General features: G+C 41.1%; 1 protein-coding gene across 2 annotated transcripts in view; it reads left to right on the top strand.

Annotated features, from left to right (window-relative positions):
• The window catches only part of NXNL2 (nucleoredoxin like 2), an 849,641-nt gene that overhangs the window by 134,218 nt on the left and 701,935 nt on the right, over positions 1–13,488 (top strand). The gene's annotated exons all lie outside the window — the stretch shown is intronic.

The following is a 13,488-nucleotide window of genomic DNA, read 5'->3' as shown; positions in this document are numbered from 1 at the left end:
AAGCTATCTCTCATATAATCCTAATGAATCACCTTTCCAACCTGGCATCCCTGGATCGACTCAACTCTCTTTCTCCAGATTGACAGTATTTAGCTCCTTTTCTCGCTTTTACCAGATATTTTAAGTGTGGAGTTCCTCAGGTACTTCCTAAATCCTAAAACAGGACTATGCTCAGAGATCAGAATTTTGGCACATATTGAGACTCAGGGCCTGATTTAGAGTTAGGAGATGGGGTTACTTTGTCACAAGCATGACGTATATCCAGTCCGCCGTATTACAATTCCATATTATCCTATGGAAATCATAATACAGCGGACCAGATATCCATCACGTTTGTGACAGAGTAAATCGTCCGCCAAACTCCAAATTAGGCCTTTAATGTTTAAGGTGCTTTCAATTTCAAAGCTGAGGTAAAGCACACCAAGGAATCACTCTTTCCTAGAGTATATGCGGAGTGACCTCTCCCATTTTTGCTGGACATTTACTTGTTTTTTGTTCATTTAATAAGATGGTTAACACTCTTCATTTAGGGACCCTTGAATTGAACTACCTTAATTACTCAAATCTCATGAAGTAATATTTGTCAAGGAGTCCTCTATGTCAATGTTATCACATTGTTTCCAGTTAGCATGGATCATAGTAAGTTTGGTGTTTCTGCGAACAGTGGTTTTCAGCAAGCTAACTGGTCAGGTGCATTCCTTAGGGCAAAAAGGATCCCTCTCTCTAATTTTCTGAGTGTATGTTAGTATATAAGTGTATATTGGAAATACCAGAATTTCCTACCTCTCCTTTTTTGAATTTCAAGATCCTATTTCGGGCTACTCTACAGCAGGTGTGGGCTGCTTCTGTAGTCACACATTCATCAAATAGAACAGGCTTGTGCAAAAACTAGTTATCTCTCCTTGGGCCAGCCGTTGGTGCAGACAATGAGTTACCCTTAGGATTCGTTAGACAATAGTCCATGTGCATTATTTCTTCAAGATGAATTATAAGAACCACATCTTGAACAGACTTTATATATATTTATATCAACATAGGAACATGTAAGGTGTAGCTTGGAATGAGCAAATTTCTGTTGGTTTGCTTACATGCTGAATGATATTATTTAATGCTTTCATCTTACAGTTATCTGGCTAGGTACATTGAACCGCAGGATGTTATCACATGATCTCTATGTTGACTCTCTCAAGCAAACAAGTGTGCTAAAGTGTCGTTTTCAGCTATTAAATCAAGTTTAATTGTCTTTCAGCTCTAGCAAACTATTGAGTATAATTTCATCACAGAGAGTTGAAAATACAGAGATTGCCAGCAGTTCCCTTGTATATAATATCAGAAGTTAGATGGTAAAGCCAATATCATTACAGTACTCAAAGTCTTCTCTTATCTTTAGATATTAACGCTCCTGCAGTACAAACTAAGCCCAGCTGTGCAACTACGCAGTGTGTCCATATCCATTGTCTCAGTTCCTCTGTCTTGTTTCATTAACCTTTCCGTAGGTCTACATCTAAACTACATTTTATTAGTGTATGGCTGCTGGGGCATCCGGGCACTTGCGCTACAATGCCTGCACATAGGGTATGAGATCAGTCACGTTGGGCGGGTGTCAGTGTTGTGCTGCGTCGGCATCGAAGAAGAATTGTGATGAGATGCGCCAGCATAGAGGACAAGATGTGTCACGCTAGATGGAGTCAATGGTGGGCTGCATTGCACTGAGTCAAGATGGCAGGAGATGCGTCTACGTCAAAGAAGCCTCTTATGTCCCTGTGGTTTGGAACAGACCACCAGCCAACTGACCCTTGGAGAGTCTGGGTTCTGGGTCTGGATTCAGCAGGGCAGTCCACAGTAGCAGAAGAGTCCTGGTGCAGTAACAGCAGGCCTTTGCAGCAAAGCAGTCCTTGATCAGCAAAGCAGTCCTTGGTCAGCAAACTGGTCAGCAGGACAAATTCACATCTGGGCAGTCCTCATTGCTTGCAGAGTCCACAGGTCCAAAGTGAAATGAAGAGTTGGGTCTGAGGATCCACCAGAGGTGGTTGGCATTTCCTTCTTCCCTACCCAAGCCCCAACTTGTCTGAGGGTACAAAAGCCTCACGTGAAAACCTTTGTGAGTGTGCTGAGATAGAGTCTTCATGATGTGCAAGTGTGGTAGGTGACAGCTCCGTGTCCTCCTCAAGTCAGAGATGGACCATGTTACTAATGCCTATTCCACCTTTGTCTCACTGTCTAAGAGCAATACACAAAGACCAACTGCCAGCTACACCTAGCCATGTGACCCAGGATACAGGCTGCAGGCACCTAATAGCTAGGTAAGAAAATGCCAACTTTCTAAAAGTGGCATTTTCAGAATTGTGACTTAAAATCCAACTTTACCATTAAAGAGGGGTTTAAATTACAATTCTTTAAAGACCAAACTCAACATTCCTACCAGCTCCCAATAGGAAGTTTTCACGCATTAAATGTAACAAGGTAACCTGATTTTATCCTATGGTAGAGGGCGGCCTTGCAGTGGTGAAATACGAGTTTTTCACTACCAGGACAAGTAAAAGTTAAAAGGATATGTCCAACTTTTTAGATATACTGCACTCTGCCCTATGAGCTGTTTAGGGCCAACTCTAGAGGTGACATATGTATTAATAAGGAAGGTTTGGGCCTGGCAAAAGATTTATTTTTTCAGGTCAAAATGTCAGTTAAAACAAACTGCACATACAGGCTGCACTAGCAGGCTTGAGACATATTTTGAGGGCTACTTAAGTAGGTGGCACAATGAGTGAGGCAGGCCCACTAGCAGCATTAATTTACAGGCCTGGTTACATGTATTGTAGTACCTCTTTACTAGGGACCTACAAGTACATTGAATGCACCAATTGGGTGTAAGCCAATGTCACAATGTTAAAAGAGAGGGCACAAGCACTTTTAGCATTGATTATGAGTGGTAAAGGTAGCAGGGTCCTAAAAGCCAACAAAACATTGGTTCAGAACACAAGAGGTTTAGGCCAAAAAAGTTGGGGATGACCCTGCCAAGAGGGTCAAGTCCAACAAACCCCTTCTTATTCAGTCAAAAATAGTCTGCAGTAAAACGTTGAAGATGGTGGGTTCATCTAAAGGGAACATTCATAAAACTTAGCTAGTACAAAACTCCGCACTCAGAGAACATCACAGGGCTGACAGCTTATAGCCACACTGAAGGTCATGCAGAGGCCTCCCAAAAGGAGAAGCAAAAGCTGAAATAATCGGTGAGAAAGACCGGATTAATCTTTTAAACTACTTATAGGTCAACGTGTGTAGTCGAGCTTTTCCTTTTAAGGCCAGTGTCATTTGGGAAAAACCATGTGAGCTCCATTGAATAGATCATACGTTGCAAAGCTGATTCCCAAGGTCTTTTCTTTAGCACTTTTGGTCTATGGGCTTATAGCACTATAATGGTGATTAAAAAGTGATCACACTGAGAAAATATTTTTTTTTTTATAAATGCCTAAACGTATAAAGAAACATTGGGTCATGTGTGTCATAATACAGTTCCTCTCACAATCTGCCAAATGTACATTTTGCACTGCACAGGGGAGGACACTTAATGGCTTCTCTTTTTAAGTTTACCTAATTTAGACTATGATGCAATGAAAGCCATGTTTAGAAATCACACTGAAACTCTAGTCAGAATTCTCCTAAAAATTATGGTCCATACCAAATTTCATCTGTGATGCTGCACATCTATTTTTACATGAAAGCGCACTTTTCTACCGCTTAAAGAATGTAATTAAAGTTTCTTGCTCGGACACTGCCAGGTGTAATTGTGAGAGAAGCTTCAAGTCAATCGACAGCAGACGCAAAAGCGAGACGCCAAAGAAACAGACTGCACGAACTACATAGTGTAATTGATCTATAATTTGCATTTGAAACCTCAAGGCTTTCAAACTCACTTCCCACAGAAAATTATTTTTGTCACTTCAGTCGTTGCTTGACAAACTACAGCATTTTTTACGTTTCCTTATGCTGTGCCATAGTTGCATCTATGCCTTGCTAATCGTGCCTCTCTGTTCGTGTAGCTTGCAATATTTACTATGCATTATGAAAGACAAGTGCTTAAAGTAAAGTGAAACCGCATCTGCACAGTTACTTTGTGTGGTGGTTGTGTTTTTCTTTCCTTGTATGTTTCACATAACCTTCTGTGCAGAGTTCTGTGGAATTTACAATGGTTAACATCATGGAAGTGGCTCGAGGCTATGAGAAGGAGAAAATGTATTTCATGTAAAGCTAAACCTAGTTAGCATTCAGTGGCAGATGTAACATGTCAGGAGTGCATAGATAATGAGATGACAAGAAGGTCTTCAAGCTCGTTTATTAAAGTAGGAATGGTGAAGTGGAGTCTGAGTTTGCTGTTGGAGATTATGGCCCTCATTATGAGATTGGCGTTTTTTTCAAAGACCGCCGTGGTGAGGGCTGCCAACAGACCTCTGCGGAGGCGGTAAATTTTCCGGTCAGATTATGAAACACAAACACAAAACCGACATAAACCAGCCACAACCACAAGTCCGCCAGACCTACCAAAGGTGAAAAACTGTCGTATCCACCACCCTCCCCACTACGCCAACAATACACCGCCCTCCAAATTATGACCCACGAATCACCACAGTGGACATTCAGCGGCTGTTAGCCATTGGCGGTGCACACCGCTGCGGCAGAGTGCCAACATTGGCCAGAACAAAAAAAAACACACCTGGCACATGTACACACACCCTACACACCCACCAACAGGACTATAAAGCACCCCCCCACATAACCCACAATCTTTTGCAAAAAATTGCTACACCTTGCCGGGCCAAATCCTTAGCAAACTGCTCACACACACCACATCTACCTATAAACCCATCACACATCACACACCACACCCTACCTCAACACCAAACACCCTCTGCGCAACACACACACCACACAATGGGCATATCCCCACAAAAGCACCCCCATTTCACTGATGAGGAGTTGCGGGTGATTGTGGAAGAAATCGTCAGGGTAGACCCACAGCTGTTTGGTGCACAGGCCCAGCAGATCTCCAGTGCCAGGAAGATGGAGCTATGGTGGAGGATCGTGGACAGGGTGAACTCCATGGGACAATATCCATGCACAAGGGACGACATTCAAAAGAGGTGGAATGACCTACGGGGGAAGGTGCGTTCCATTGCATCAAGGCACCAGATCACCATCATGAAGACTGGCGGTTGACCCCCACCTCTTCCCCCACAGTTGACAGCATTGGAGGAGCAAGTCTTGGCAATCCTGCATCCTGAGGACCTCACTGGAGTCACTGGAGGGCTGGACACTGGGAAGTCACCATTAATAACCTACCTCCACCGACACCTGCATGACATGTCACCCTGACTCCCTACACCCCACTCCATCCCATACAGTGCACCACCCCAATGACCACACTCAATTGTGTACCCTTGCATGCCCTACCCACTGCAAGCACATCCCTCCCAGATCTGCATGCACACACAACAGCATGTAGAACTACCAATCCCACAATCCATCACCATGCACTACCAAAGGTGGGAGGACAACACCAAACCCATAATGAAAGCCATAAATGCGGAGTATGTGACAGACAATGGCCCTAACAAATCGCTTACATCTCCAGCCAATGTCAGCGGCGAGCAGGTGCCAAGGCAACCCAGTCCTCCACCAGAAGATGCCCTCAGTGATGACAGCAACTCTGGATGTCCTGAGCTGGATGAACTCCCTGACCCATCTGGGACCACAGGTCAGTCGGCTTCCACAACCCACAGTCAATCCACCACAGGGCCCCTCCGCCGACTCCAACACCACCGCAGCCACCCAACATCCCTAAACCCCTATCCGCAGGACACATCGATCAATAGTGTGCCCACCTGTACAGGTGCCCAAGTCGACACCGCACAGGCAAGACGGTGAAGGTCCTGTTGTAAGTGGGAGTGGGCACACTGTACATGGGGACACAGGCACAGAAGGCCAGGGACAGTAGGAGGTCAGCTGTGCGCCAAGGGGAATCCAGGCCCAGGCAACCGACTTCCCAGGAAGCACTCACACATGTCCTGGGGGCATACCAAAAATACCAGGACAGGATGGGCCAGGTGATCACCATCATGCAGGAAAACCAGCGGTTGCAGGGGGTACACCACCAGGAGGTCATGCAGAAGTTGCAGGGCCTGAATGCCAACATGGCCTCCATTGTAGGGGTGCTGGGTGACATGACCAACACCAAGCGGGGAACAGAGCACACCAGCGGCCCACTTCCACTAGCCAGTTCACTCACCAGGCATCATCATCTGCTGCAGCTAGTGGACAGGAGGACCTGCAACACTACCCACAGGCCAACAGTACCCCTCCCCCGCAGAAGGTGAACCACCCCGCAAATGTCCCCGGCGACAGAGACAGACACCAGATACTGTTGCCAAGAACACCGCCAGAAAATGAGCCCCTGGTGTGCCACTGCCATTGCTCCTTTTCCTATGGCCCCATGGTCACTGGACCATTGCTACTAAGCAAATGTGCTACTTCACTCAAGTTTTCGTCCACCATCACCCCGCTCTATTGCACTATCCCTTCCTTTTTTGTCACTTCAATAAACACCTTGACCACAACTGGAGCATTTGTGCTTTATCATACAGAAATTTGCAATGTATTGGACCGTATTATCCAGTGCAAATGTCCTATAAGGTGTGAATCCATCCAGCTAATGTGTTTAAGCAGTCTGTAGTCATCAGTACACATTTGTGACCAGACCAACATCTGCAAAAAGGGAAGGCATAACTGACAGTCAATTGAAATGAAAAGGTAGTGCTTGGTACAACACAGCTGGCACACAGCACTTAACTGAAATGGGGATATGAACAGAATCACAGTCTTACCTGAGTGTCATTGAAAGTACTATTGTATGATATGGGTCCTGTCGTCCACATCCTCCTCCTCCTCATCACTGTCTTCAGTGTCCTCTGCTTCCACAGATGCATTGTCTCCCCCCTCCTCCTGCAGGTAGGGCACATGGCGTCTGAGGGCCAAATTGTGCAGCATGCAGCAAGCCACCACTATCTGGCAGACCTTCTTAGGGGCTTAGCATAGGGCTCCATCAGTTAAATGGAGGCACCGGAACCTGGCTTTCAGTAGACCAAATGTGCATTCTGCAACCCTCCTGGTATGGCCATGTCCTTCATTGTACTGAATTTCTGCCCCTATTCTCGGATTCCTCACAGGGGTCAACAGCCAGGACAGGTTTGGGTATTCAGAGTCACCTGGAAGTAGTGAGGGACACACATTACTCATGTACAATGACATGGAGTACAACTCCAGTTGGCATACACTGACATACACTGTGTGAAGACTGATGCTCACCTATGAGCCACACTCTGTGCCTCTGTAGTCATGCCATCACCTGAGGGATGCTGCTATTCCTCAATACATAGGCATCATGCACAGATCCAGGAAACTTGGAAGTGACTTGGGAGATACTTAGAGAATGGAAACTCTTCCTATTCCTGTAGACCTGCTCATTTGCCCTGGGAAGGACCAAGGCAACATGGGTCCCCTCAATGGCCCCAATCACGTTGCGTAGAATATAGCCTTCACATTGGGCAAATCTTCACTCTGGGGGGAAAAAAACATCAAAATCGTTCTATCACAAATCCCCCCCCCTGTTTTGGAGTACATTTCCGAATGCTTGGGAAATTAAGAAACATTTTAAGAATATGAGTGCAGAGGTCACAGGCTACAAGGAGTTAAGGAGTACTCCAGCAAACCACTGTGCTTTCCTGTATATCACTATACAAAACAATTTAAGAATTTGTAAATGTAAATGCACAGCGTATATATTTAGTTCAGTACAATTTCACTTTTCTTCTCCTACACTCAGAGCAACATTGGAGTGGTTCCCTCTCCTCAACTTGAAAAGTGATTGACTTCTACCCTTAACTAAATATCTAAGTGATGTATGTCCACCAGTAAGTGTTCTGAAACTGTCCAGGGTATTCCCACAGTTAACAATACTCTTTGGGAGCTCCACATAATCCTCAAGGTGAGCGAGAGATGGTTTGGTTTAATTGTAAGTTAAGAAAACTCGTCGGGATGGGTTGAATTCTGATAATTCTCATATTTCTCCTGATGAAGAGAATGTTGTTTCCTAAAATGCTCTGAGGTGATATGAGTCGTTAGAAAATGAACGAAAACATGAAAGATGAAGGACAAAGACAGTCACAATATAAGCAATAAATCCTGTCTGGCTAATTAACTTTTAATTTTAATTTATAAAGAGTTGACTATCAAAAGAAATAATTGAATTTGGGAAGCTATTGTGTGTCTTAATTAGAAAAACATATTTTCAGTGTTCTTGGAGCTTACTGATGAATTGGTCTTTAACTTTGAAAAAAAGGAAATATGAAGGCAGCAGACTGCTTTTTCTAAACAACAGCCTCTAAATTCTAATTGGATGGGTTTATTGGAATTATACTTCAGAATACACATCAAAGACATCTGACAGCTAAATGTGAGACCATGGAATGCGGAAGATTGTAGCATAACACGGGTGTCTTTTTCTGAAACATTAAATCCGGGCATCTGAGGGTTTTCAAAATATATGCATGACGTTGTACAAGGCGAAGACTTTAGAAAGAGGATTTAACCTAAGCAAAGAGGAGGGGAAGTTACAAAAGGATTATTTATGGTTGAACCTGTTATTGTGTGACATGCAGCTACACCAGGAAGGGATGTTTGTTTCCTTTTTTCGGAAATAATAATGTTAGGTGTGTTTCTGATGCATTAAACTAATATTTCCTTAAAGAGAACAAGGCTGATATTTTCTTTAGCAAGGTTAGTACAGTGCGTCTGTATTATTGCTGATAAAAACCGACTTAAGTGAACAGTTGCTCTTCAACGGAAACTAAAAACACTGAATTTCATTGATCTTACATTTCTGTAGAGCCTTCAGGTTAGAGGGCAACCCCTATCAAAAAGCATGTTTCTATTACAGATGTTTCCTCTGTGTTTCTCTTTGGGTTCCCGGTAGGGCACCCAATAAGCCCTTGTGACTATCCCCATGGTCTTTGTGACTGCAAGAGCAGTGTCCACTCCCTTTCCCTGCTGTTTTGGTGTACGGCTCATGTCACGGCTCATGCCATCTGCCTTTAGTTGCTGTTCTGTGAACCGAGTGCTATGAGGTGGCAAGCTGAACTATAATGAAAAAACTGTTCAGTGGGGCACACCAACAAGACAGTGTCTGTACTTTGTAGATAATATAATATCTTAATGAGATGATTGAGAGATCCTAATGCATTCTAACTAAAATGCTAATTAAATTGTCTCCCTTTCCTGAAATGTGTAGACAGACAGTAACTAATCAAAGACAAAGACATATACCAATGTAAAACTAACCCAAAAAAAGTATAAACCACAGTCAGTCACCTCCTTTTTTTTTTCCGAAATAAATCTAAGTAATGGGCATCGCAAACCTCATGTCTTGAGGAACCAACTATATACCCCTCTTTCTGTTCTTATATTTCATCCAGAAAAAAAGGAGGTGACTGACTGTGGTTTAAAACAGAGGATGATAGATGGGATATGAATATACGGACATAGAAGTGAACAAAGCCTTGAAGAAGTCCAGTCAGGACGAAACATGTGTCGGCTGATGGCTTTTCATTCTTATTCTATATGTTGTGTTTATATGTATATATGTTTATGTGTATAATAAGACATTTTCTTTTGTATTAAAATTTCTATTTGCATGGATATACTTTTTTTTGGTTAGTTTTACATTGGTATATGTCTTTGTCCTTGATTAGTTACTGTCTGTCTACACATTTCAGGAAAGGGAGACAATTTAATTAGCATTTTAGTTAGAATTCATTAGGATCTCTCAATCATCTCATTAAGATATTATATTATCTACAAAGTACAGACACTGTCTTGTTGGTGTGCCCCACTGAACTGTTTTTTCATTATTAGAACGGGTCTACTTACGTAAACCCGGTATTACACATCAAGGCAACGATGTGTGTCAGTGTATGAGCACCCATAAGTTTATTCTTACATATTTAAAATGTGCATTTATTTCAAGTAATGAGTTGCCTTTTGTTGTTGATTGCAAGCTGAACTATAACCCGCTTCTCTGTCTAGGACTGGCAACACCAAATTGATATCATTCTACTCTCACCACAGCTTTGCTTTATCAAAGGTCAGAGTTTAGGTGGCATCTCACATGAAGTGAGCACTGAAAGTGATAATTTAAGACACCGTTTTGGGCTCACCACTGTCTTAAACAGTTGAACCAGAACACCACTTTTTTTTACTAAATTTAGCAGTGGTACATGTTTGCTTGTCACAAGAACTTTAATGATATGCCCTGTTTTGACTAAAAATGTGGCAGTATTTGTTGATCTTTCTAAAGTATACAACAGAACATGATACAATAACATACAGAAAGCAACATAACAATATAATTGAGACATATTAGGACACAATAAAAGAAGACAGTCAAAATAGAATGCAACACTACCACTGTACACAACAACAATTCTTGTTGCACATGTGACCTGCGGAAACCTTTTTCTTTATACAACAGTAAAAGGTGTTTACATTAACGACTGCTTCAACTTACCACCAATGACATGAAATAACACTAGCCAAAAATGTTTTGTGACCCAGGCCCAGAAATGTTGCAAGTAGGTTGACTGCATATGGGTGCCTGCTGAATCCATGTCCTTCTTCAAAGCACTGTACATATATACATAAATAGTCACCAGTAGGTAGTTATAGTTGGGACATACTTTCCATAGGAAAAGCATTTTTTTGTTTTGCCAATAACTTTGACGTTATTTGATGAATCTTCATTACATTTTCAAAACTAGTTTGCCACTTCAGCTACTGTCCAAAAAGTTTTGGGGTGATTCACTATGCGGGGCAAGACAAAAAGGGGGTCCTGTCGGTGTGTGACCTTCTAAATTAGGCTTAGGTGACGTACTAGGGAAGTGACGTCTACTACCTTTGTAGGTCGACTCAAATCTTTTGACTCAGACAGTAATAAGACCATCAAATCAAACAATTAGAATTAATAGCAATAAACAATAACAATATGCAATGAGGAGTCAGAAATTTACACATATCATCACCTATGTGGCCATGAATCACCACATCAATTTAGTAAAGTTTAAACATTTGTTGCTCTTATGTTAGCAATGCTAAATTCACATAAACAATACACAAAATCAGATGATAGACATACAGAAACAACACAGGTTGTCCAAAACATCTAAAGAATCTTAATCTGACAAGAGCAATTACCATTAAACACCCCAAAATATTTTTTCAGAATAACAACAGAATTATTTGAGAAATAGCAATAGATTTCATTGGTTGTGCAGTTGAATCAGTCATAATCAATTAATACACATTCATTTCAATTATTGGGTTGGACATTCTTACTTTTATTTCTAATTCGAAAAGCATGTGTGGGGCTGGGCTTTGTCAGATGCAAACATTAAAATAAGAAAACAATGAATTTGGAAAACATCTAAACTATGGCGCTAACAAAAATGCAGTTGGATTTCTGAGGAAAACCTGCAAAGAAAACAAATGCACATTGATTATACCTCTCCTAAAAGAGATAGCAGTAAGCAGAGTCTTTGTCAACAGAGCACAGGAACTGCAGGTCTTCAGTGATCAGCATCAGGACCATGGAAAAGGGCAACAATTCAGTAGAATTTTGCTTAAGGTATCTGAACTGTTAGAATCATAAGTCATCTATCAAACTAAACATAACTTCAACTATACTGTAACTGAACTACATCAGAACTGCACTACATCACCTAGAATTTTGCCTAATTAAAGTTGCAAAAATTACCAGCTAGACTCCTGTTGGACAATACTATACGGTGTGACAATGAGCAATCAATCTAATTACATCCTTTCTCCAGTTTGTAACTTTCTCCACTTTTCTTGAAGATAGACCCATGTTGACGCTCCTCTCCGGACTGCAGTTTCCACAGAACATTAACATTGTATAAAATAGCACCAAACATGACATTTTAGCTAACATTATTCCCTACCAGAAATTAAGACTCATTGTTAAAATTGTTATCAAAAGGAAGTACAGAATGAACAGAATGGAAAAAGACAGTAGATTTCAACTGTGAAATTTCAATGGGATAGCTAATAGACAAAGTTTACAATTAAGTCAGCATAACATCTTAATACTATACTGTGGAAAAATACTAAACATTAGGCCTTTTGACTAATTCTAGTACATGAAGAAGAAAACAATTTTAATATTCAAACCATATAAATCTCAAAATTAGTATTTCATGACTCTTAAGTAAGATCATGTATCTCAAACCATATTTAGTACATTATTTAATCAGTTAAAACTAATCTCAAATCATTAGTTTTATTAATCTATATTAAGTATATTTTGTCAGTACAAATGGTTATGTTCCATCAAAATTTGTTTTAATATTTTACATAGAACTCAAGAAGGTAGACACCATGTCAACCACATTTCAAACATGCATGTTGTACATTTCGAGCACAATATTCTCTAAGTAGTCTTTTTATTGCCCGTCATTTATAAGATTTGTCTATTCATATTGTATTAATAATGTTTGCTCTCTACCAGTCCCAAAACACATATACTACGTGTTTTTTCTCATATTGATTTTCAACACAACTACAGCCCAAACTGCTGAACGGAATTACACCACATTTGGCAGAAAGCTAGATTTTAGTCCAGAAAGAGTGCATTTTGTAATGTGGTGTAGTCTGTTCTATAGTTTTGGTGTTACTAGAAAAAAAAATTATGTATATCTAGGGATGTGGAAGGTCGGCAAATCCAACAGATCACAAAATGAGATCTGATTGGCTACCACCACTTTAACCAGAAAGTGAAGGTAGCCTACTTGGAATTCAAACTCGATTGAGTCCCAAGAGAAAACATAACACTTGCCTTGATTTTCAAGACAGCAGCTGAAGTGAGTGGCAAACTAGTTTTGAACATTTCGTGAAGATTCGTCAAACCGCACCAAAGTTATTAGCAAAGCAAAAAAACGTTTTTTTTTTTTAAAAAAAGAGGTCCTAACTATAACTACCTAGGTTATATATATATATATATATTTCCATAATATGGCCTCAAGCTTTTGGCGCTTCATAATGGGTTCTGGCGTGGGGCTGAGCGACTGCACGTTCATTAATTTTGCACTCAAAATTACGCCGCACTCCATGAACTCCAAATTTCCCATTTTATTTTTCACACTAAAAAATCCTTCACCAGTGTGTTTCCACCACTACCGGTCTTTCTCCTTGGAGAAAGACCGGTAGTTGTTGAAACGCGTTGGTGGAGGAATTTTTGGTGTAAAAAATAATTTGGGAAATTCATGGAGTGCGGCGTAATTTTGTGTGCGAATATATTAATGTTTGGAGTCTATAGGAAATATATTCTTACTTATTTTTACTTACATTTACAAAATTATGGTAGTTTAT

Source organism: Pleurodeles waltl, chromosome 1_1 (genome assembly GCF_031143425.1).
Source record: "Pleurodeles waltl isolate 20211129_DDA chromosome 1_1, aPleWal1.hap1.20221129, whole genome shotgun sequence".
Taxonomy (NCBI): Eukaryota; Metazoa; Chordata; class Amphibia; order Caudata; family Salamandridae; genus Pleurodeles; species Pleurodeles waltl.
The sequence above is the reverse complement of the archived record's forward strand: the minus strand, read 5'-3'. Positions and strand labels throughout refer to the sequence as shown.